This window comes from Pseudorca crassidens, chromosome 2 (assembly GCF_039906515.1).
Source record: "Pseudorca crassidens isolate mPseCra1 chromosome 2, mPseCra1.hap1, whole genome shotgun sequence".
Classification (NCBI taxonomy): domain Eukaryota; kingdom Metazoa; phylum Chordata; class Mammalia; order Artiodactyla; family Delphinidae; genus Pseudorca; species Pseudorca crassidens.
This window is the reverse complement of record NC_090297.1, coordinates 22,945,965-22,970,594: the sequence shown is the minus strand read 5'-3', so window position 1 is coordinate 22,970,594 and position 24,630 is coordinate 22,945,965. Positions and strand designations below refer to the sequence as shown.

General features: G+C 46.2%; 1 long non-coding RNA gene across 2 annotated transcripts in view; it reads left to right on the top strand.

Annotated features, from left to right (window-relative positions):
• Window positions 1-424: 424 nt before the first annotated feature.
• LOC137218414 (uncharacterized) overlaps window positions 425-24,630 on the top strand; it is a 40,470-nt gene continuing 16,264 nt past the window's right edge. Inside the window, exon 1 of one of the 2 annotated variants that reach the window (XR_010940691.1) lies at window positions 425-630. This is a non-coding gene — a long non-coding RNA (uncharacterized lncRNA). Of the gene's footprint in view, window positions 759-24,630 lie in introns of both variants that reach the window. The other variant, XR_010940690.1, reaches the window with a different exon arrangement.

Genomic DNA, 24,630 nt, shown 5'->3' with positions numbered 1-24,630 from the left:
AGGGCGGAGCCGCGGCTCTCCTTTCTCCCGGTACAGTTCCCGGACCTCACCTCAGGGTCCAGGTTCGCGGTTTAGTGAGAGAGAGACAAAATTACTATCGGCTTCCTAACTTTCCGTCACCAGGCGATTGGGGTCTCATGGAAAGTTCTGGAAGCCAGGCACACGGACCTCATCTGCATCGCCTCACTGAACCCTGGCCACAGCCGCACGGGGTGTGCTTCTGCCCCCTGTCCTGGCTGGGACGTGAGGCCCGGAGCGGTGTGCCTCCCGGCCACAAGGCACGCGGCCACTCAGGGGACAGAGCAGGCGGTGGACCCCGAGCCCCCGCCCGCGGCGCTGCCCTCCGTCCAGCACCTCCGGCTCCGCCCGCGGCCCCCAGCAGCCCCTGCGCGGTGACGGTGCCCCGGGCTCAGCCCGCGCGGGAGAGAGGAATCACAGCCCCGCCCGATGCGGCTGTGTCCGCCGCCGGGGCCGCCGCTGCGGGAGGAGCGGGCAGAGACCGGGGCGGGGGGGAGCCGCCCGTCAGCCCCGCGAGCTCCGTCCTCCGAAGACCGTGTTGCGCTGGCTCCTCGTTCTGTAAATTCTGCAGTGGCCTTTGGCCAAAAGCAAGAAAATCCTGACCTAGAAAAGGTAAAAGGCCTTTGAAATTATGAGCCCGGAGCGCTGGCCTGATGTGTGGCCGGGGACAAGGTGGCTGAGGCGGCAGAAGGAAGAGGAAGAAAGGCGCGGCCGCAGTTCCCTCCCCGCGGCTCCTCCAGGTTTGCGCTGACAGCCGCGGGCCCAGAGCCCCGACCTGACCTGCCGGTGGAGAGGAAACGAGGGGGTGGTGTTGGGGGGCGCCCAGTGTGGGGAGGGGCACGCGCAGGGTCACCTCGCCCTGAGGACCACCAGGCCCTCCAGCCGGGACGGCCGTGCAGCCATGAGCTCCGCAGTGAAGGGGCGGCTGCCCACCTGCCGAGGCCAGGATGGTTCTCAATATTTGGGGTTCATAGCGCCCTGGAATTGAGGGCAGCCCACTTAAAGGTGTCCCAACAATCCAACCATGATGACAAGGCCACGTTTTGTCATGTCCACAAGTTTCTCTTGCCCTCTGCTCTGCGTCTTTCTGTGCAGGTTGTGCTCTCCCACACCCTATGCCTTTTCTAGATATTTCTAGCTTAGGCTCAAAGCTTAGATGGGTCCTCCTACATTGCTCCTTCGTGAGTTGAGATTGGTTTACATTTGTCTGACCACAAGAGGGAAGGACGTTCAAGAAGGGAAGGGGGGCATAGGGCCAAGCTTGCAGTCTCTGACCTAACTTACTCAGTAGTTTTTTGGACAAAGTGGGAAAGGTGAGGTGAGTCCTGCCTACATCTGCCCACCACATGGCAGTGGCAGAAAGTGGAAGAGAAAGGCTATATGGGCTCCGGCCTTGTAGCACAGTAACCCTGTCCCCCAGTAACTGTGGCTCTGATGAATCAACTCCTCCGCCTCTGCAGTGGTGGGGGGGTCAGGAAGGCAGAGGTGGGTGAGACTAGAAAGGAGGGAGAAGACTCCCTCCCCCTCTGTCAATCATACACTCCTCAGATGCTGCCCAGGTCCCAGGCACATCCCCTCGACAATCCCCATCCCAGACCCTACCACTACTAGAATGTTCCATCAGGCACCTGTAAGTCTCCATCTGAGGCTTCCTCTCAGCCTGCGTGCCAGGCAGCCAGCCTTCCACCAGCAATGGGTGAGAACCTGGAGGACCCGTGTGGGATAGCTGGCAGGCATGTTCTAGAATGTCTCCTAGCATTCTTCACTGGGACCGAGCCTCAGTTACCCCCAGTGGTAACTGTTCTGAAGTGCGCTTGGGCTGCTGACTTTGAACCCTTCCTAGCTGTGCCTTAGGTAGGTCACCTCCCATTCTGACTTCAGTTTCCTCCTCTGTGAGTATGCCCACCTGGCAGCTCGCTAGGGAGGTTTGTGGTCCTGGATGCCAAGTGCTTAGACCAGCATCCGTGGCAGGAGGTACTCCACTGCCGTTGATGTGTACTCCAACAGGCATCAGTTCTTTGCTGCCCCAGTACTCATCTCCTCTCAACAACAGTCCTTGATCTGGGGAGGGATCAAAGGTACCCCCCTCCTTCTACTCTCAGTCGGCGGTTCTGGGTGGCTCCAGCTAGTCAGGGATTTACATTAACTTGGCCACAGTTATTGGCTCAAGGATGGTCACAAGGCCTGATAAGAGCCAACAAAGTGCAATGAAATGCTGGCTGGGAATGCTGGGAGTGAAACACTTGCTCTTTGCCTCTGAAATTGAACCTGAGGGGACAGAAAGGCTGCTGCAGCATCTTGCCAACACAGGGTCTGAGGATGGAGCCAGTGGGGCAGAACCAGAGCAGGGAGAGAGGAAGAGACTCAGACCTTGTTTGAGCTCTTGAGGAAGCCATTCCTGAAACCCTCCTCTTTGACTTTTCAGTTACCTATGCCAATACTTCCCCTTTGTGCTGAAGCCAGTTTGATATGAATTTTCTTCTCATCATCTGTAACTGAAAGCAATGACCCAGATATTTTTTGTTATTACTATTATTATTTACCCTCAGGCCTCAGTTTCACCATCCGCACAGTGAAAGGGTTGAGTCTGATTGAATCTCACAGTCCAGCCCTGAATTGCTGGGATTCTAAGGAACCTGAGGGCCTGACAAGGCTTGGAGCTTCCAGAGGCAGGGATGGGTTTTCCTTGCTCAGGCCACAAGGAGGATGGCAAGCTGTGGGAGGAATATTGATAAGGACAAGTCAATCATGGCTTTCACTTGCTGGCCTGCTGGGGGATTTGGTTTGGAAAAACGGAGCCAGGGAAGGGAAGAAGAGCTTCTTGCTGAGCCCCGGGACACTCAGTGGTGACAGTGATACCCAGGCTCACAATAATCCTTCTCACCTCTCAGGTGTGTAAAATGTATCCTAATCCGCTTGAACCTCCCCATTGCACCACACAAGAAGCAGAGCCCAGGAGGAAAGGGCAGCCCAGAAAGGTTAAGTGGTTTGCCCGAGGTCACACAGCCATTACAGGACTAAGCCTCCACCAACCGGGAAGTGGCTCCAGACAAGCGGCTTCCCCTCCCCAGGCCTCAGTTTCTACATCTGACAAGTGAGCATGACCATCCCTGCCTGACAAACCTCACAGGGTTTGGGTGAACAAATGAATGGGTGGTTGGGTAGGAACCGCTCTGAGATGCCAGGACAAGGCATTGGAATGTGGAAAAGGAAATGGGGAGCCTGGGAAGGCAGCTTTCTGGCACATTCAACCCACACTGCATTCCTGTCTCCCTCTAGGGCAGGGAAGGCCATGCCGAGGTCAGGGGTTGTACAAATGCCGAAGATTGTCATCAAACTAGCCATCTTGCACCTCTGTGTCTATGCAAACATGACATGGCTGTTGAGGAGGTGATCCTGGGGGTCGGGAGGGCTGGGTGGGAATTAGGCTTGTGTTTCTCTAGGGTTCCCCATCTCTGCCTCACTGCACAGCAGCTCCGATTTCCAATTTCTAAAGCCTGGGGTGGAGGAAGGACCAGGACCCGGGGCTGCCTGCCCTGGGCCAGCCAGAAAGCAGAGCGGAAGGCAGGAGGGCGAGTTAGAAACTGCACGACCGACTGTGGCACCTCATCCCACCTGGTTCCTCTCCCACTTCCTGCCTCCCGCCTCCTCCATGCAGCCTGGGTAACATTCTAAAAAGTAAATCCAATCACATGCCTCCCAGCTTAAAACCTTCCAGTGGCCTCCCACTGAACTTGGAATAAAATCCAGCCTTCTCACCATGGCTTCCATGGCTTCCTGTCTGTCCACAGCCTGGAATGCTCTGCCCCAGCTCTCCATCCCACAAGCTTCCCTCATCTTTGAAGTCTCAGTTGAAATGGAGTCAGCCCCACATGTGCCACCCACTTATTCTCCATCCATGCCCCTATGATCTGTCTCCCTGGCTGACCAGCACCCAGCCAGCACAGGGCCTAGTGGGTGTTTGAAAGAATGGATCAGCTAATTAATGCACTAGAGCAAATCTCTTTGACTTACTGGAGGTCACAACACTCAAATCCTTAACTCGTCACTCCCAGGCCAGGCTCTTACTACCAACCCATCTTAACTTCACTATGAAAGTTGGGAGTGGGGAAAAGAGGAGAGAAGGGGCCAAAGGACAGATGCCAAATCCATTTCTCTTCCTAAATGAAGGCCCCTCAATCCAGGCTTCTCCAGTGTGAGAGAAGAATTAGGAGCTGTTGAAGAGTTGGGAGCTGTTGAATAGATGGTGGGGGGAGACATGACATGCTCAGGACCTTGACCTTTGCTACTAAGCCCACAGACTCTGGAGCCAGACTGACCAGGTTCAAATCCCTCATCTTCCAGTGACTAACTGTGTGACCTTGGGCAAGTGATCCAACCTCTCTGTTGGGCTGAGCACAAGAGGAACCCAGGGAAGGGTTTCAGCAGGTGGGGACTGGGTGGTACAACTGGGTTTGCAGAGAAATGGGTTGGAAGGAGCCAGTTTGGGTGTGAAGAGTTGTCATCTGTAATTATACTCCAGACCCAAACAGGCTCCTACAAGAGAGGGCTTGTAGTAAATGTCAGCTAAGCTGAAGTCTGTGGGTCCCATCCCTTGTCCCACACTTGGATGACAAATATGGAGGTGTACGCCTCCTTAGTCATGGTGTTCAGGCAGCACTGTGCCCACCGTCCCCAACGTCCCCTCAACACTGACCATCTGCTACTCACCCAGGAGGCCCCCTCTCAGCTCTTCCTCCCTGTGGCCCTCTGATATCATCCTATAGTTTTGGCAAAGATATCCCCTAACACCCCACTTTTGTCAAAACACCAGTTTTGATTTCATTGAGCAAGACACAATCTGAGATCCGACTGATGCCACCAAAATAATTTTAAAATAGTGAATTTTGATTTTGTAAAAATGGCAAATGTATAGTGTAAAACATTTAAGCAACACTGATGATTACAAAAAAAAAATAAATTCAGCATTTGGTGGATCTCATTCTAGGCACCTCTCTGTGCACATATGTAGCATAGAAGGAAAGATAGATGAGGAAAAATGAGATTATACACTGTTTAATAAAAAGGTGTTAAATATAATTTTACTTAAATTTAACAGAAGAATTTAAAATCGAGGTTAAACTGAAATAAGTATTAACTTCAGATAAATGTTGCCTCACAAGAGATATCCTTTTCCTAAAAATATTTTTACAGTTAAGAAGAAAGCTTGAAAAAAAATAAATTAAGATGTTGTGGTCATGCTTTAAAAGAAAAAGAAAAGCTTTATGTTTTTATTTTAGACTGAATGTACTGACTCCCTAGTAATAAGAAAAGTTAGGAAATTAGTGCATTTATACTGTCCCTTAAAACGTTATTATTACCTTGTCAGGGTTTACAACATTTTGTGCTGTTATGGAAGCACAATTCTCATGGCAATTTAGAGTGAGCTTTGCATTTAAATAGAATCACTTCTCAGCCCCAACCCTTTCTTCCTTCCTTCCTTCTTTCTTATTTTAACTTTTGACTATACGTTTGCATTTCCTTTTATCTTTTTTACTTTCAATGTTTTGTTAATAAAATATTTTTTTCCAGAAAGACTCATGAATGTTGTTTCCTGAGCTCCAGACAGATGAAAATGTCCCTGTCACCTTTTTACTTGAAACACAACTTGGCTGGGTATAATATTCGGGAGTTGTATTTTCTTTCCCTCAGATTTTGTAGACATTGTTCCAATGTCTTCTAGCATTACTGCGGAGACCTTTGTGCCAATCTGATTTCTGCCTACATTGTGATTTGATTTTTCTACCTAGATGAACAGATGAATCTTTTATTTCTGAAGCTCAGTTATTTCATTCAGATTTGTCTTAGAGCTGATATTTCTTCAGCAGTTATTCCTGGAAGATTGTGTGTACTTTGGACCTGAAGATTCATGACTTTATTTTCAGACTTTTATTTTAGTATAACTTTGAATATCTTTATACCGTTCTCCCATACAAGGTTTATCTGTTAGCTAACCTTTTTCTGTCTTTTATGCCTCTCGTCACTCTAATCTTTTTTTTTTAATCTTATTAATTTTATTTTTTGGCTGCCTTGGGTCTTCATTGCTGAGCGTGGGCTTTCTCTAATTGTGGTGAGCGGGGCTACTCTTCGTTGCGGTGTGCAGGCTTCTCATTGTGGTGGCTTCTCTTTTGTGGAGCATTGGCTGTAGGTTCACGGGCTTCAATAGTTGCAGCACACGGGCTCAGTAGTTGCAGCGCACGGGCTCTAGGACACATGGGCTTCAGTAGTTGTGGCACACGGGCTTAGTTACTCCATGGGATGTCATCACTCTAATCTTTGACCCCCCCAAAAAAGTTCTTCTTTTCTGTTTAATGTTGCATGACTTTCCATAGCTTAACCACAATATTTCTTACTGTGGTTTAGTCATGTTCATTTTATTTGCTGGTGTTTCTAATGTGGCTTAATATCTTTTGTTCTTTTTTTCTATTTCATTCCTAAGAACAGCCAGCTTGATTTTCACTATTTTATAATCACTTCTTTCCATCCTTATATTTCTTATTTGAGTCTTTTATAGAGACATTGTGTCATTTGAAAATGATGAAGGCTGTAAAGAACAACTGTTTTTTCCCTGCTTCTTTGGGCAATTCTTCTTGCAGAGTATTTTCTTCATCTGCTTTTGTTTATGTTCCTTTTCTCCCCTTTCGCAGCACCTCTGCACAGTTCCTGTGCTGGTTTCTTCTTAACTCATTTTCCAAGGGGCCAGCTCTTTGTGGGAGGGTAGTGTGGGCAAGGGTGGGAGAGATGATCTCAGGGAGACCACAGCTTCCATTTGGGTTTGTCGTCTTAAACTATTTTACCACATCAGTTTTTTCCTTTGCTGTGGGAACACAGCTCAGTGTTTGACACCCAGCGGTCAGTGTGGCCCCTGCAAAGCCTCGAGGGAGGCTGTGACTGGGTCCCAGGGCTCTAAGCCCAAGATTTTTGGATAAAGTTTTCAGGTTTGGGATGTATCCTGCAAAGCCTCAACTTTCCTATCCACAAAACATACTAGAGACGTTTGCATAGATTCTCTCTTTCCTCTGGGCAATGGTCTAGATTTCACAGTATTTGGGTAAAAGGACTTCAGTGTTTGTGGTTTGGGGCTGTGGCAATTTGTGATTTCAATAAAAATTCAGGGGAAAAAATTCCCCTATATTCCAGTTTTGGTTGTTGCTGTCTTTAGCTGATTTTGAGAGAGGAAGGTGATTCAAGTGTCCTTTAGCCATCATTTTTACCTGGAAATTAAATGGTTTTTCATCCATTATCTCTTTTAACTCTAACATCAACCTTAAGAGGTGAACTATGCTATATCACCCTAGGCTGGTTAGTGGTGGCAACAGGGCTAATAACTAGAAGACACAGGGCCTGAGCATAACATAAGAGTGCATGCTCATCTTAGGTAAGAGCACCCTGCTCTGCCTCAGGGACAAGTCCTGATATGTCAGCCAAAATTCTCTCATACTTTGGGTTTGGATATACACAAGACTTAATGGCTAATGCGTAGCACTCACACTGCTGCTTTTGTGTTCACCATCCATGGCAGACATCACTAATCAACCACAGTAATCTTTTTCCCCCCTCCATCTTTTCAACAGTACATTACAGGCAGACATTACGAACTAACTAACACTGGCAAGTGAAATGAAGCCTATTTGCCACCCAAGTATTAGAGATTCTTCAGCTACATCAGAAAATGACAGAGGAGTCAGAAAAACCTGGGTTGAATTTTAGCTCTGGGATTACTAGCAGGATGACTTCAAACAAGCCTTTACTTCTCTGAACCTCAACCTCAAAATGGGGATCATTGTTATTACAAAAAATTATTGAGGGAACCACATTAGATAGTGCATGTTAGTCATGGTTGCATTAAAAAATAACTCCAAAACATATCTTAAAACAGTAAGCACTTATTTATTTCATGAGTCTGAAACATAGCTGGGGAATTCTTTTGGTCTGGATAAAGTCGGCTGATCTCACCTGGACTTACACATCTGTCTGTGGTCAGCTGGCAGGTCAGCTGGAGCTGGCTAGTCTTAGGTGACATTACTCGAATGAATGACAGTTATCTGGCTGTCATCTGGGGTAATGGGGGTGATTAGGCCCAGGGGGGTCTCTCATCTTCTACTAGGCTAGCCCAGGCTTGTCCCATGGCAGCAGTAGGATTCCAAGAGATTGGGTAGAAGAGCACTGCGTCTCTTGGGGTGAGGCTCTGAACTGTCACACTGTCATTTCCATCCCATTCTATTGGGCAAAGGAAGTCACAAGCCAGTCCAAGTACAAGGTGGGGAGAAATAAACTCCCCCACTTGATGAAAGGAGCTGCAAAGTCCTATCGCAAAGGGCTTGATTACAGGGACGGGTGGAGAATTGTGGCCATTCTTGCAGCGAATCGAGCATAGCCCTTCGCTCACTAACAGCCACAGTTGAAGCTCAATAGTGGGTTTGAGAGAAAAAAATTAAAACTCAGAAATTACCTACTTTTTTTTTTTTTTTTTTTTTGCAATACGCAGGCCTCTCACTGTTGTGGCCTCTTCCGCTGCGAGCACAGACTCCGGACGTGCAGGCTCAGTGGCCATGGCTCACAGGCCCAGCCGCTCTGCGGAACGTGGGATCTTCCCAGACCAGGGCACGAACCCGTGTCCCCTGTATCGGCAGGCGGACTCTCAACCACTGCGCCACCAGGGAAGCCCAAATTACCTACTTTTTCTTTCGGTTGATGGAGCTCATAAAGACTGGGTATGGGGAGTAGCTCTTACCTCACGAGTTAACTCCCGTATTGGATAAGATTGTGCGATCCACGCTTAGTAGGAACAGTGCTGAAATCCATCAACACCGTCTGCCATCAGTATGCGATGGAAGTTGGTGGTAAGTGTGCCACCGTGTCCTGGGCAGTGAGACTAGAGCTCAGAGGAGGCAGGTCCTGCTTCATTAGGCCCTCCCCACGTAGATCACAGGTGCATGAAGAGTCTTCTTACGACAACGTGACATTTTTTGCTAACCTGCTGACAGTGTGTTAGCCCAAAGCTGATAGGGACCAGGGTTAGTCGGTGCAACGGGAAGGTCACTGGCGTAGCATCAGATAGCCTGTGTTCTGGTCCCCATTCCCCTGGACCAGCTGTGTGATGTCGGAATGAGTCTTTTCCTTCCTGGGGATGGAGGTTGGTTGGAAAGGGATGGAGGAGGAATGTTGTCTGACAGGGAAAATGGGGTGAGCCCAGATGAGCTCTGAGATGTGTAATGAGTCAGTCTATTAAAGACAGCCTGCCACCAATCACCGCATTCCACCCCAGCCCCAACTGCGCCCCCCACCCTGCTTCTCCATCTCCTGAACAAACGCTTGAAGGTCACGGTTGGTCCCCATGGAGTTAATGGGCACTAACCTGCCTCCTGGTTTAATGCAAATCTCAGCCCACCTTATTGTGCGGGAGTTTCAGTTCATTTGTACTTTCTTGGTGACACAACTCATCTCTGTCTCCGGTGGAGTCTGTAATCCCTGCAATTTCCATGGTGCTAGTAATTATGGGGGAAAAAAGTCAGAAGCACAGAAATTCTGCACCCTGTCTATGAGATTACACACTTTGTGGAGTTTATTAAATTTATTTTGCAAGTACTGAGGAGATTAAACTCACTGTGTGGCTCCAGAGAGCAAAACGAGGACCAGCTGGCAGAATCTTCCAGTAGGCGGGTGAGAATGCAGAGGAAGAAGCACTTTCTGATAATCAGAGCCAACTGGTACTGCGTGAGCTGTCCCAGGAGGCCAGGGGCGAGGCCAGCAGGGTCCAGAGCCCGGTGTGGTCACTGTGGGGGGCAGAGAAGAGCAAGGGCTGAGGGCCATTCCTGGGTCCACTTCCCAACCCGCACTTCTCAGGAGTTTGGAAGAGTGAGTCAACTCTCCTAAGCCTGTTTTCATAAGAGGGTGGCCTCCCTGCTTAGTACAGAGCTATGCCCAGCAAGTGGTCACACTATTATTTCATCATTTAGAGTTGGGGAGAGGCTTCGTCTCCCCTCTAGTTTCCCCACTAACAGTGTGGAAACTGAGGCAGAGAGAGGTTCGGTAAATTACCAAAAGTCACACAGCCATTAAGTGGAGGAAGAGGGATTTGAACCAGGGCACTCAGGTTCTAGAACCCATGTTCTTAGCCACTACACTGTTCTTCAGCAACAGAGGGGTGGGTCAGTTTTGACTTCAGAAACAGTCCTCTAGCGGCCAGTCTAGGTGGTCGATTCAGGGACACAAAACTTGAGCCTGGTGATAGGTTTAGAAGCACATGACCACTGTCCAGTGAACAGTGGCACTGGTCACATCTACTGGATGGGGGCCAGCTGTGGAGCGCTTGCATGGACCCAGACATCAATGTGTCAGATTCCCATGTTGGTCTTAGACCAGACTATTGGGGAAGCCTGCATGGGAAGCCCCCAAGACAGTGTCAGATATGTCACAGGGGACAATTACACTCCTCCAGACTGCTGTTGACAAAGACAGATTTAGAGCAAGAGCTAGAAGGGCCTGCGTCACAGGGAAGCGACACCCGGAGACAGAGCTGTGTGAGCAGGAACGGCCGGGATTTTCAGACGTGAGGACCCGTAGAACCCAAGCCAGGCAAGAAGGGAGGGAGGAACAGAGACCTTTGTTGGAGCCACACCTGGGTAAAGGGCTTTCACTAGTTGCCTAGTAAAAAGACATTGGAAACTCAAAAAGAGATTTCGTTCAGTCATTCATTCTTGGAGACTTATTTAGCAGCTTCTACATGCTTGTTATGTACTGGTGTCCACCACAGGGGTGGACGAGACAGACCAGACCCTGCCCACATGGAGTTTGTATTCTCCAGGGCCCCCATCGGTTGGGATACTGAATGCTGGTCGACACCATAGGCACACCCCCAAATCTCAATGGTTTAATAAAAAGGTCTTTCTCATTCACATCAGTCTGATGTGGGTCTGTTGGCTCTTATAGCTTTGCTGTCTGAAACAGGTGGCCCCTAGGTCACTCTGAATGGGAAGAGAGGGAAGGAGGAGTCACATTAGCTGTTTGCCATCTCAGTCTGGAAGTGACAAGTTACTTCTGCTCATGGCCCATTGGTCAGAACGAGTCACATGGGGAGGACTAAGCTGCAAAGGAGGCTGGGAAATGCGGGCAGCACCCGCACTTCAGCAGATCCAGAGCTAGAAAGACATGGTCGTAATCGGAAGCATTGCTAGGTACTGGAAAAGGGCCATCTGACAGTGAAGATCAGGATTCACATCCTGGTACCCTGTCCACCATGAGCAACACCCCGCACAACCTCTGGAATGTTGCCAGCATTTCGCCATTCTGGCCGAGTGGTATTGGTAACATCCGCAACTCGACAATGTCTTGGCCACAGGCTCCATCGAGTACCATTCAAAGCTGCATTTAGTTTTACACATACGGTGAATTGTCAACAGTCCTCTTCTCAGGGGCTGACCTGTCTTTCTCAAGGAATCATCCAATCAACGTCCTAAAGCTCTTAAGTCTGGGAGCTCCTGTGGGTCAATGGAGGAACCAGTACCACAGGACCACAGTCGAGTTCTGGAGCCCAGAAAGGGCCACACCAGAAAGACAGCCCCTAGAGAAAGTCACCTCAGCAAGGCTTCCCTTTTCCTCTGGCTGACAGACAACTTGAACACCACTTTTCTCCTGGATATGACAGGAAGAGCAAAGAGAAAAAAAATTGGGGTGAGGACTGAGTCTCTGAGAAGCGCCTCATTAGCGGGAAGGACCCAGGTGGTAGCTCTGGAATGTTCCATGACAGTGACTGAGTGGCCAGACTTGGAGCCTGCATTAAGCGTGACAGCAGGGGAATCAGGAGACACGGCCAATGCATCGCATCTCCTCACCTGAGCGGTGCTAACGTTTCTGAGTGACCAGGGCCCCCTTCTCAGGAGGCTGCAGGAAGCAGGAAATCAAAGAGCACAGAGTCATGGGTCCGGCAGGGACCCCAGAACAGTCGCCAGTCCAGGCTCCTCATCTTATCAGTGGCCCACGATTGTGCTATGCTCTCACATTCATTACCTCAAGAACCTGTGTGTGCGTTGGAGGGTGGAAGGAGGAAGTTCTTGTTACCCCCACATGTCAGAAGAGAAAATTGAGCCACAGAGAGGGTAGTGCCTTGTCTAAGGTCACACAGCTGGTGTGTGGAGGAGTTGGGTGTGGAAACCAGGTCTCTGCTGGCTTCCACACTGCTATTCCTCTCCAGGAACCAGAGAAGTGACAAGGCCTGAATTCATCCAGCAACAGCAAGCCCTCCTTTATCCTAAAGAGATATTGTTCTGACGTGTGATTGAGGGATAACATTCCCAGCCCCTGTAACTTTATCAGTCAGGACAAGGAAGGCTCTGCTGCAATAATAAATAGCCCCCAAATCAACAAAGATCCAAAATCTATCACTCAGGCTTTGTGTCCTTTGAGGCCCAGCTGAGGCTCTGCCCCTTATGGTCTTCACTCAGGGACTTAGGCCAACAGAGTGGCCACCATTTGCTACATTGCCAGTCACCGTAGCAAATCAACAGAGAACTCTGGGGGGTCTCCCATCAACATCAAATGCTCCAGCTCAGAGTTGGCACACACCACTGTCTCAGTCGGCTCAAGCTGCCATAACAAAATACTAGAATAGTATTGAGTGGCTTAAACAACAGGAATTTATTTCTCACAGTTCTGGAGACTAGAAGTCCAAGATCAAAGTGCTGGCAGGGTTGGCGTCTGATGAGGGCTCTTTCTCTGTTGCAGACGGCCACCTTCTGGCCATGTCCTCACATGGCCTTTGCTCCATGCATGAATATGGAGAGAGGGAGAGGAAGCAAGCTCTGGTATCTCTTCTTATAAGGACACTAATCCCATCACAGGGGTCCCACCCTCAGGACCTCATCTAAACCTAATCACCTCCCAAGTGCCCCATCTCCAAACACCATCATATTGAGGGTTCAGGCTTCAGTATATGAATTCTGTGGGGGGGGGGGACACAATTCAGTCCAAAGCAAGAACTTTTGCTCACAATTGGCCAGAATGAGTTGCTCAACTACTCCCCCCACAACCACAGGGGGCCGGGAAGTCAACCCTTCCTTGTGGAGAGCAGGAATACTGGGCAAGAGGTGTTGGTGACCCCCACACCCAGCTTTTCAACAAGGGTGACTGGGTGGCTGCTGCTGCCGTTTAGAAAAGTCACAGGACCCTGGGGCAGGAGCACAACTGAGGGAAAGATCATGATAATGACCTTCATTGAGAAATTGCCCCGAGTCAGGCCAATGATGCGTTCTATATATACACGATGTAATGTAATCATCATGACACATGTATAGCAGAGGTGTTGACACCGCCTTTAATAGGTTGATTTGCACACAAATAGTTATTGCCTTTTGTGTGCCAAGCTATGCTCTAGACAGCAGGAAAAAATCGGTGAACAAAGCCAGCCTAATCTTTGAGCTTGCATTTTACTGTAGAGCATGGACAGTGACCAGAAAAACAAATGTGCATATGATCCCATGATGTCAGAGAGGACACGTGATAGAGAAGAATAAAGCAGAGGGGTGGAGGGAGCCATGGAGAGGCTGCGGTGACGGGCTGTGCCGAGAAGGCCATCTGGGGGCGGTGGGGGGACGTCTGAGCAGAGACCTGAGTCAGGTGGGCCGTGTGCATCCAGGTGGATAAGCATCTGGGGCAGAGGGAAGGGCACATGCCAAGACCCTGGTGTGGGACTGTACTGGGTGTGGTCATGGGACGGCCAGGAGACCAGTGAGGCTGGAGCAGAGTGAGGAAGGAATGGAGGGAGAGGAGGTCACATAGGATGGGGACCAGATCAGGCCAAGGCCTCGGAGGCCTTGGACTTCGTCCTGGGTGTGGGCTGACCTGGGGGTGATCCAGATGTTTGGGCACGTGGGCAGTGTAATTTTGGCACCAGGAAATTCTGCCTCTGAATCCTGGCTCTGCCACTCCCCAGCTGGGGGAACTTGAGCAAATACGTCTCAGGTTCCTCATGCTCCGGGATGCCACCACATCTACTTCAGGTGACGTCTAATTGGGGAAGAGCATATAAATGACTCTGCACAGGGCCAGCTGCTGCGGCCGCCTCTCATGACTCCATTTTGTCATCTTAACGGTTCCCGACAATGTTTCTCCCCCCTTCCGCCTCCAGAATGCCCACCTGGCCTTGTCACCGTTGGGCGACATTCTCCCCCTGAGGGGCTCCTGGGCAGCCTTCCCAGTTACCCTCCCCCTCTCCACTCCCCCCTCCCCCACAATCAGTGGGACCCACAGGCTTTTTTGCATCACCCTGCTCCCAGCACAGCTCCCTTGACCAGAGCTGGGCCTGGCAGGAGTAATGGTAGACCCAGGAGTTATTCTTTCCTTGGCCAGACCTGTAACGTGTAAACTGTAAACTGCATAAACTCAAGGGGTCTGTTGCGGGGTTCTGTCATGGGCCTGGTCAAGGAGGATGCTGATGGGGGGAAGGGGGGAACCACGATGTGTAAAAGGAGCAGAAACCCAGGACCGTGAGGGAGAACCCCAGCTCTGCCCACTCCCCGCTCTCCGTTCTGGGGTCTGACCACACTCCTGACCTTGGATCTGGGGGGCCACCCTAGGTCCTGGATCCCCCTCTGGGTGTAAGTTAGCTTGAGTGAGTTTCTGATTCCTGCCACCAGGAGAACTTCATTGCCTATGACTGCACCTTCTTTCAAGGTCCCATTCGTCTGCGCCCCCCTCTGTGGAGCCCATCCTGACCTTCCCCGTGGTGGGCATCTCTCGCCACCTCTGAGCCCAACATCTTGAACCTCCATGTGATGCTCCCGTTCAACAGTGATGTTTGTCCATGTATCGCGTCTTTCCCGCTGGACTGTCTCTTCCCAGGGGGTTGCGAATCCTGTTTCCTTATTCAAACCCCCAAACCCCAGGCCCCGACGCAGGCCATACAGACAGCAGGTGCTCAGTGCCAGTTTACTGAGCCAAGAGCTAATCAGAGTAGAGGTGACTTCACTGGGTGCTGCCCCCGTGCCAGGCGTTTGCACTTCCTGCCTCCATCATCCTGTTTAATCCTCATGAGGAGCCAGACGTCCTAGGTTCAAGTCTCAGCCCTGCCGCTAGCTAGCTGTGTGACCTGAGCAAGTTGTTGAACCTCCGTGTGCTTCGGTTTCTCATCTGTAAAATGGGGGTAATCATGGTTCCTCCCTCATGAGGTTGCTGTGAGGATTCAATGAGTTAACACAGGGAAGGTGCTTAGACTTGTACCTGGCACCAACAGGTGCTGCGCAAACATCGGCTATCTTGAGGCTGACGCAGATAAGGCGGCCTGAGGTCTAAGGTTACTGAATACACAACAGCACAGACCCTGCTTGGGAGAACGTGGAGACGCTGGGCCCACCGCTCACTGCCACTGGCACCGCGGCGAGGTCCACCTACAAGGCCGGTGGCCTGTGGGGCAGGCTGTTCTGAACAGTGGCCCACGTGTGCTAATGAAGATCTACGGAGGAATTGTGCACAGATAAGCCTAAGGGTGCTGCTAAAGCCGCGAGCAGAGGTTGACCTGAGAGAACAAGGCGGGAGGTCTGGGCAAAGCTGCGGTCAGCAGGGAATGTTCACCAAGAGGCACTGGAGCAGCCAGAGCAGTTGGTAAAAATGCAGAAATGTGCCTTTATTGGCTGGTATCAGTTGCCATCCTGAGCCCCGTGTGCCCCAGCCCCTCTCCAGGTACCCTCACACGTCCTCACCCTCCAGTAACTAAATAGTTATCATGCAGCCCAGCAGGGGGCCTCTGGGGCCCTGCCCAGCTCTGGCAGCCTCCAACCCTATTGGTCAGTGCCTTGGGTCTAGTGGTTGGTAAGTATTTTCAATCTCTCCCCGATCAAGAGACTAGTTTGCCAGCTGGAAACCTACTCCCTCTTTCTCTAGAGTACCGCCTCCTCCATTTTTCTTTGGGGACCCACTGCCACCACTTCCTAGGTCCTTGGTGGTTTGGGTTCCAGGAGATGAGCACATAATGTCAGCCTGGCCAATTAGTAATTAGAAATACTGCACATAACCTCTGGCCATGCAATTAGTTTAGGGATGGGCATATACCTCAGGACTGACCAATGAAATTCTATCCTGAGACTTTTTTGGAATTACTGAGCTAGTGAAGCTCTCCCTTCTGCTGGAACCTCTGGGGGCCTCCAGGAAGAGAGGGGTTGTATGGTAGGGAAGCAAAAAAGGAGAAAAATAAGAGTCAACTTACAGGGAGAGATGGATTCCTGAAGACCTCATCTGATCACCTGGATCCAGCCATACCTGAAATTCCCCTGGACGTTTCATTTAATATGCTTGTAGTTCCTCTTCTGCTTTTCTTTCCCTTATAATCAAAAGGGTCCTGACTGATGCAGTTATTACCCCCATGAAATATTGTCCCTGGGAAGTAACTTATCTACCCTCATGCACCTGGTCACATACAGAGATTCAAATCCAAAGCCAGCTGTCTCTAGTGGTGATGGTCTTTGAAGAAAGCTTTAATAGTTGGGCTGAGGGAAGCAGAGTAACAGGCCCTGCTCAAGATGCAATTTGCCAAGTCTGAAATCACTCAGCAAGGCAATCTAATTTGAGGAGGCCTATTTTGCCGGCAATCTCCACAATTTCCTGGAATCCTCACCACTCACCTCGCAGGGTCAGACTGTCCACGGGCCATGACAGTTCTGTTATCAGGCTTGGCAGGACACAAGCTGTTGCCGTGGCTGCCAGTCCAAATAGGTGGTGAGGTACAGTGGAAGGTAATTTTCCTCTCTCTCACTTCCTGGGGAGCAGCTTCCCTGCTGCCATCAGGACGGCCTGATGCAGGGGGTGGGGAGAACCTCCAGGAAGCCACGGGCTCAAATGAACCTTGACAGGTAATCATTCCCCAGAGCAGTGGGTGAGTAGTGATTAGCGCTCCCAGGGAGAGAGGTGGCCGTGCCTCCACCAGTTCCCTAGGACTCCAGCCTGGAAGTTGCTGGAACCAGTGCAGGTGAGGGGAGGCTCCAGGTGCTATGGGATCATCTTCCTGTGACAGCCCAGGATGTACCACCAAAAGGCCCTTCTAGACTGGTCTCTGTTCGGGGATTCAGGGTTAAAGTCAAGGTGCAGCCGAGACCACGATCCCTGAACAGTCCCACATCTGTGTCTCCTTCTATATGGTGACGCCCTTGAAGGTGGGGAGGCTCTCATCCCACTGTTGGCTCCTGACGGCCCAGCACAGTGCTAGCTCCTAGGAAAGCTTGGTTACGTATTTGTTGACTGATTGATTGAATAAATGGAAAAATAAATGAACTAAGAGGTCCTCATCCCACAGGTGGGGAAACTGAGACCTACAGAGAACTCACAGCTCATCTGAAGCTACCACCAGCTATAACACAAGTGCACAGGGGACCTTATGCCCCGCTTGGCCCAGGACAGCCCAGTATATGCCTACTGCCCTGGTGTAATAATTAATAGTGCTTCCTCTCTCGCTCTCAATAGTTTTCTCATTTGGATAATTTTTCAGGGTCACTGACAGGGTGGGGTCTCTAGAGAAGGAAGGGAACCGGCATCGCCAAAAACTACCTGAGGCTCAGCTTCCTTCTTTTAATCCTCACAACCACCCCCCCGTTCTCGATGGCTTTCCCACACCTTGAGCTTTCAGATGTTCACAGATGCTCCATGACGGAGGTGTTCCATGGCCAAGTAAGTTTTGGAAAGGCTGAACTAAACAACCGTAAACTGACTTTCTCACCGTAGTGTTTCTCAGCGCCCCTCCTATGCTAATACAAGCATCAGGAAGAAAGAAAAGACACTCCTCCAACTCCAGAAAGGAGTTGGTCTGGGACAAATCTTTATGCTAGTTCCCTTTAGTTTATGTCTTCACCCAGACAGGCAGTTTGTCTGTGCCTCAGAATGTTATTGAGTTAACAGTAAGGGAAAAAAAAAAAAAAGGAAAGGCATTTTATGGGGCTAAAGAGAAGCTCAGAATAAATGATTTTTGCTCTGTCAAGCAAAGCAAGGGTTTTTGATTATGGAAACTTGAGCCCTAAGCTGGGGTGCAGGTGGAGGTGGAAAAAGGAGAACAGACATGGGAGGGACATGGATAAAACTGAGAAGAGAAAGGAAACAACGAGAAGCAGTGATCAGGAGACCCTAAGCCCGGGGGAATCTGTAGACCTCTTTGGGAATGCCCTGGACTTTGCAGAGAGCCTGAGCTGTGGTTCAAGCCAGTTTACAAGACATTAAAGGAAAGGTGGCACCAGTAATCTGGAGGACTGTGGGCAACCCAGATGAGCCATCTGAGGCCAGGGTGTTCTGTGCTTCTGAGTCTCAGTGTTACAATGGTAGGTTGGACTTCTGTTTCCCATCTTTTACTCCCTGCCTCTGCCATGTGGATTTGTAGAGCCCTAGAACAGGCAAGCTCACGATCTTGGCTTGGCCGTATGACTTGCTTTGGTCAATGGACTGTGGGTGCAAGTGACCATGGCATTTCCAAACTGAAGCCTTACAAAGTAAGGGGGCCCTTGGGAGTCAGAAAGTGTGGGAGAAAAGCACAGGGAAGTGGGGAGCTTGAGAAAGCCATCCAATAATGCTGTGTATGAAGTCCTGGACACAGGCTGGGCATGTATGTAACTGATCCAAAACAATACACTAAAGGCGTGAAGAACTGAATTACAATGTAGCGTGCCCTTGGGGGAGGGGAAGCACACACTTGGGGAAAAATCAGATAGTATTGCAGTCTTTGAAAACTCAACTGAAATTGAAACTGCCGGCCAAAGAAGATGGGTGAGGATTTGTGGCCTGCACCCTCGTAATCTAACTGCCTTCTTTTAAAGAAAAATCAAAGTTCTCCACAAAATTTTTTTTAAAAAACCAAAGTTTCAAAATGTCCAGGATATACTCCAAAATTACTCAATATACAAAGAATCAGAAAATCTCAACAACTTCTAGAGGAAAAGACTATCAATAGGAGCCCATTCTGAAATGACAGTCATGTTGAAATTACCAGACAAAGATTTTTAAAGCAGCCGTGATAACAATGTTCCATGAAATCAGGGAAAATACTCTTAAAACAAATGGAAAGGTAGAAATTCTCAGCAAAGAAATAGAAGCTTAAAAAAGAACCAAATGATACTATTCAGCCTTAAGAAGAGAAGAAAACTCTGACATATACTACAATGCAAAGAAACCTTGAGGACATTATGCTAAGTGAAATAAACCAGCCACAAAAGACAAATTCTGGATGATTCCACTAACACAAGGTGCGTGGCATAGTCGCTAGCATAGAGACAGAAAGTAGAATGGTGATTGCTGGGCCTGGGGGTCAGAATGAGGAGTTTCTACGTAATGAATACAGAGTTTTACAAGATGAAAGGAGTTATGAAGATGGACGGTAGTGATGGTTGCACAACGTTATGAATGTATTTAATACCACTGAACTATACATTTAAAATGGTTACGGTGGTAAATTTTATGTCACGTGTACTTTAACCACAATTTTAAAAGTGGGAAAAAAATAACCAAATGGAATTTTAGATCTGAAAAAAGCAATAACTGAAATTTAAAATTTCATTGGATGTGTTCCATAAAGCAATGGATATAACAGAGGAATGAGTCAGTTAGCCTGAGGACAGATTGATAAAAGTTATCCAATATAAACAATAGATGGGGGGATAGAAGAATGAGAAAATAATGAACAGAGCCTCAGGAAACTGTGAGGCAATATCAAAAGGTCTAACATTTGTGTCTTTGGGTTCTTTCCAGAAGGAGAGAAGAAAGAGATCAGTGCAGAAAAAGTATTTGAAGAAATAATGGATATAAACATCTCAAATTTGTAGAAAGACATTATTTTATGAATTCAAGAAGTTCAGCAAACCCAAAATGCATATACTCAAAGAAAATCATGCCTTGTTATATCATAATCAAGTTACTGAAGACAAAGAAAAAATCTTGAAAGCAACCATAGAAAAACAACATTTTACATATAGGAGAAAAATACATACAAATGACTATGGATTTCTAACTAGAATTCATAGAGCCAGAAGACAGTGGAACATTCTTTTCTTTTTTTTGAATTTTATTTTATTTATTTTTTTATACAGCAGGTTCTTATTAGTTATCCATTTTATACATATTTGGAACATTCTTAAAGTAGTAAAAGAAAACTACTGTCAACCCAGTATTCTATAGCTACTAAAAAATATCCTTCAGGAATGAAGGCAAAATAAAGACATTCTCAGATGAAAGAAAATTAAAGAGAATTTGTCACCAGCAGACCTTCTCTGAAATAAATGCTAAAGGGAGTTCAGATAGAAAGGAAATGGTACCAGTGAAAAACTCGGAACTTCAGACATGAAGCTAGACTAACAGAATTATCTGGGTAACAATAATAGACTATTTTTCTCCCTTTAGTACTTTAAAATACGTATGATAGTTGAAAACAAAAATTACAACATGGGCTTCCCTGGTGGCGCAGTGGTTGAGAGTCTGCCTGCCGATGCAGGGGACACGGGTTCGTACCCTGGTCCAGGCAGATCCCACATGCCGTGGAGCGTCTGGGCCCGTGAGCCATGGCCTCAGCGCTGAGCCTGCGCATCCAGAGCCTGTGCTCCGCAACGGGAGGGGCCACAACAGTGAGAGGCCCGCGTACCGCAAAAAAAATTATAACATTATCTGGTAGTATATACATGTAAAACTTGTGAAAACTGTAATACAAAGGTTGGAGAGTAAAAGAAATAATGGATTGTAACGTTTCTAAATTTCACTTGAAGTGGTAAAATATTAATTTTAAGTAGCCTGTTCAGTATGTATATTGTATGCTAAGTGTGTATATTGTTATCCCTAGAGAACCACCAAAAAAATCTGTACAAAGAGATGTAATAAAAAGACCAAGATATTAATTTAAACGGAACAATAAAAATATTCAAATAACCCAAAAGAAGTCAGGAAAGGGGAAATCAAGGAAAAAAAGTACAAGGAACAAATAAAATCTCAGTCTTAAATCCAAACATATCAATAATTACATTAAATGCAAATCGTCTAAACACCTCAATTAAAAGAGAGAGATTGCTAGATTGGATTTCTTTTAAAGACCCAACTACACGTTGTCTACAAGAAAACCACTTTTTATGTAAAGATACAGATAAGTCAAAAGTAAAAGGCTGGTAAAAAAAAAATGTACTATACAAATATTAATCAAAAGAAACTTGGCATGGCTATTAATATCAGAAAAATGTAGATTTCAGAAACAGGACAGTTATCAGAGATAAAGCAAGATATTACATAATAACAAAAGAGTCGATTTACCATGAAGACATAGCAATCCTAAATATGTATGGAGTTAACAAAAGAGCTTCAAAATACAGCGTAAGGAGAAACTGACAAGTCCACAGTTATATTTGGAGACTTCAACATTCCTCTCTGTAATTGATAGAAAAAGTATACAGAAAATCAGTAAAAGTAGACCTCAACAATATGACCAACTTAGCCTAATTGTCATTTAAAAAATACCACACCCAGGGCTTACCTGGTGGCGCAGTGGTTGGGGGTCCGCCTACCGATGTGGGGGACGCGGGTTCCTGCCTCGGTCTGGGAGGATCCCACGTGCCGCGGAGCGGCTGGGCCCATGAGCCATGGCCGCTGAGCCTGCGCGTCCGGAGCCTGTGCTCCGCAACGGGAGAGGCCACAACAGTGAGAGGCCCGTGTACCGCAAAAAAAAAAAAAAAATACCACACCCAACAACAGCAGAAAACATTCTTTTTAAGTGCACATGGAATATTCATGAAGATAGACCATATCTTGGGTCATAAAACAAAGTAACAAATTTAAAAGAATTGAAATCCTATAAAGTATGTTCTCTGGCCAAAACGGGAATAAACTATAAATCAATAACAGAAAGATATCTGGAGATTCCCAAACACTTGGAAGTTTAGCAGCACACTTACAATAACCTATAAGTCAAAAAAAGTCTAAAGGTAAATCAAAAAATATTTTGAGCTTAATGAAAATTTGTGGGATGTCGCTAAAGCTGTGTTGGTAGGAAATTTTATGTTAAATGCTTATATTAAGGGAGAAAAGAAATATCTCAAGGCCAGTAATCTAAGCTTCCATGTTAAGAAAGTAGAAAAAGAAGAGCAAGATAAAAATGCAACCAGAAGGAGGGAAGTAATAAAGACAGAAGCAGAAACCAATGAAATTAAAAACAAAAACAGTAGAGAAAGACAAAATCAAAATTTGGTTAATTTTAAAAAATCAATAAAATTGATAAACCTTGGTCAGACTGATCAAGAAAAAAAGGGAGAAGACACAAATTACCAATACCGTAAATGAAAGCAGGGGCTTCACTACTGGCCTCACAGACATTAATATGAGAATAAGCAAATACTTTGACCAACTCTGCACCTATAAATTTGACAATTTAGATGAAATGGACCGATTCCTTGAAAAATAAAAACTACAAAAGCTCACTCAAGAAGAATCTGATGATCTGAGTAGCCCTCTGTCTATTAAGAAATTAAATTTATAGTTAGAAAACCTTCCAAAAAAGAAAATTCAAAGCACAGATGGTCTCACTGTCAAATTCTATCAACATCTAAGGGACATAATAATACCAACTCTACACAATCTCTTCCAGAACGTAGAAAAGGAGGGAACACTTCCCAACACACTTTATGAGGTCAGTATTACCATGATAACAAACCCAGACAAAGACCATATAGGAAAAGAAAACTAAAGATTAATATTCCTTTGTGAATATAGATGCAAAAATCCTCGATAAAATATTAGCATGTCAAATCCAAGAATATATAATTAGAATAATATATCATAACCAATTTTGTTTATTCCAGGAATGAAGATGATTGAAATTTAAGAATCGATCCATGTTATCCACCATGTCAACACACTACAGAAGAAAAAATATACATACACGTACATATATATACACATATACATATATATATGATCATATTAACAGATGCAGAAGACATTTTGACATTTGACAAAATTCAATATACGCTCATGATTTTTTAAAAATCTCTCAACAAACAAGGAATAAAAATGAATTTCCCTAACCTGGTAAAGGGCATCTACAGAAAATTTACAGCTAACATCATACTTCTTTTTTAATTTTTTTTAATTGAGGTACAGTTGATTTACAATGTCACATTAGTTTCAGGTGTATAGCACAGTGATTCCGATATGTGTATATATATATATATATATATATATATTCTTTTTCAGATTCTTTTCCCTTATACGTTATTACAAAATATTGCATATAGTTCCCTGTGCTGTACAATAGGTCCTTGTTGGTTATCTATTTTATATATAGTAGTACGTATATGTTAATCCCAACCTCCTAATTTATCCCTGCCCCCTCCTTTCCCCTTTGGTAACCAGAAGTTTGTTTTCTATATCTGTGGGTTAAATGTTTTGATGTCATTAAAATTATTAAAGTAAGAAAACTGGAAAAATATTTATGCATCTCTATTTACATTTGGGGGGAAATGTAAATATTTAGGGGGAAAACATGGAAGAATAGACTAGAGCAATGGCTGGCAAAGGATGTCCTGAAGGCTAAATCAGGCCTGCCGTGTGTCTTTATATGAGCCACAAGCTGTGAATGGTTTTTATATTTTTAAATAGTAAGGGTAAATCAAAAGAAGGATAATATTTCATAATATATAAAATTATATGAAATTCACATTTCAGTGTCGATAAATAAAGTTTTATTGGAACCCAGCTATGCCCATTTATTATGTATTGTCCACGTCGTCTTTCGCACTATAATGGCAAGGTAGAGCAGTTGACATCATACTTGATAGTGAAACATGGAAGGCATTTCTGCTAAAATAGGGAACAAGACAAGAATGTCAGCTCTCACTATTCTTATTCATCTTTGTACTAAAAGCCCTAGGCAGTTGAATGAGGGGAAAAAGACACACAGATTGAATGATTTCACAATATATGTATACATATATCAAAACTTCAAGTAGCACACTTTAAAATACACACATTTTGTCAGTTATACCTCAATAAAGCTGAAAAAAATAAGTAAAACTGTCCCTATTCACAGGTGACATGACTGTCCATGTAGAAAATCCCAAGGAATCTATTGAAAAAGATTTCCTAGAACTAAGAAGTTCTAGCAAGGCCATAGTATACAAAGTTAACATATGAAAATCTCTATGTACTACAATGAACAGCTAGAAATCAAAAATTTTAAAACAATACCATTTACAATTGCTCCAAAAAACTAGAAATACTTAGGTATAAATGTAACAAAATATGTACAGGATCTATATGCTGAAAACTACAAAAAAAAAAAAAAAACTGATGAAAGAAACCAAAGACCTAAATAAATGGAGAGACATATCACATTCATGGATTGGAAGACTCACTACTGTTAATATGTCAATGCTCCCCAAATTATTCTATAGATTTTACATAACCACAATCAGAATTTTAACAAAATATTTTGTCAGATATAGACAAGCTAATTCCAAAATTTATATGAAAATACAAAGGAACTGAGTCCAAACAATTTTGTAAAATAAGAACAAAATTCTTAAGACTCAACTGTCCCAACTTTAAGACTTACTGTAAAGTTATAGTAATTAAGAC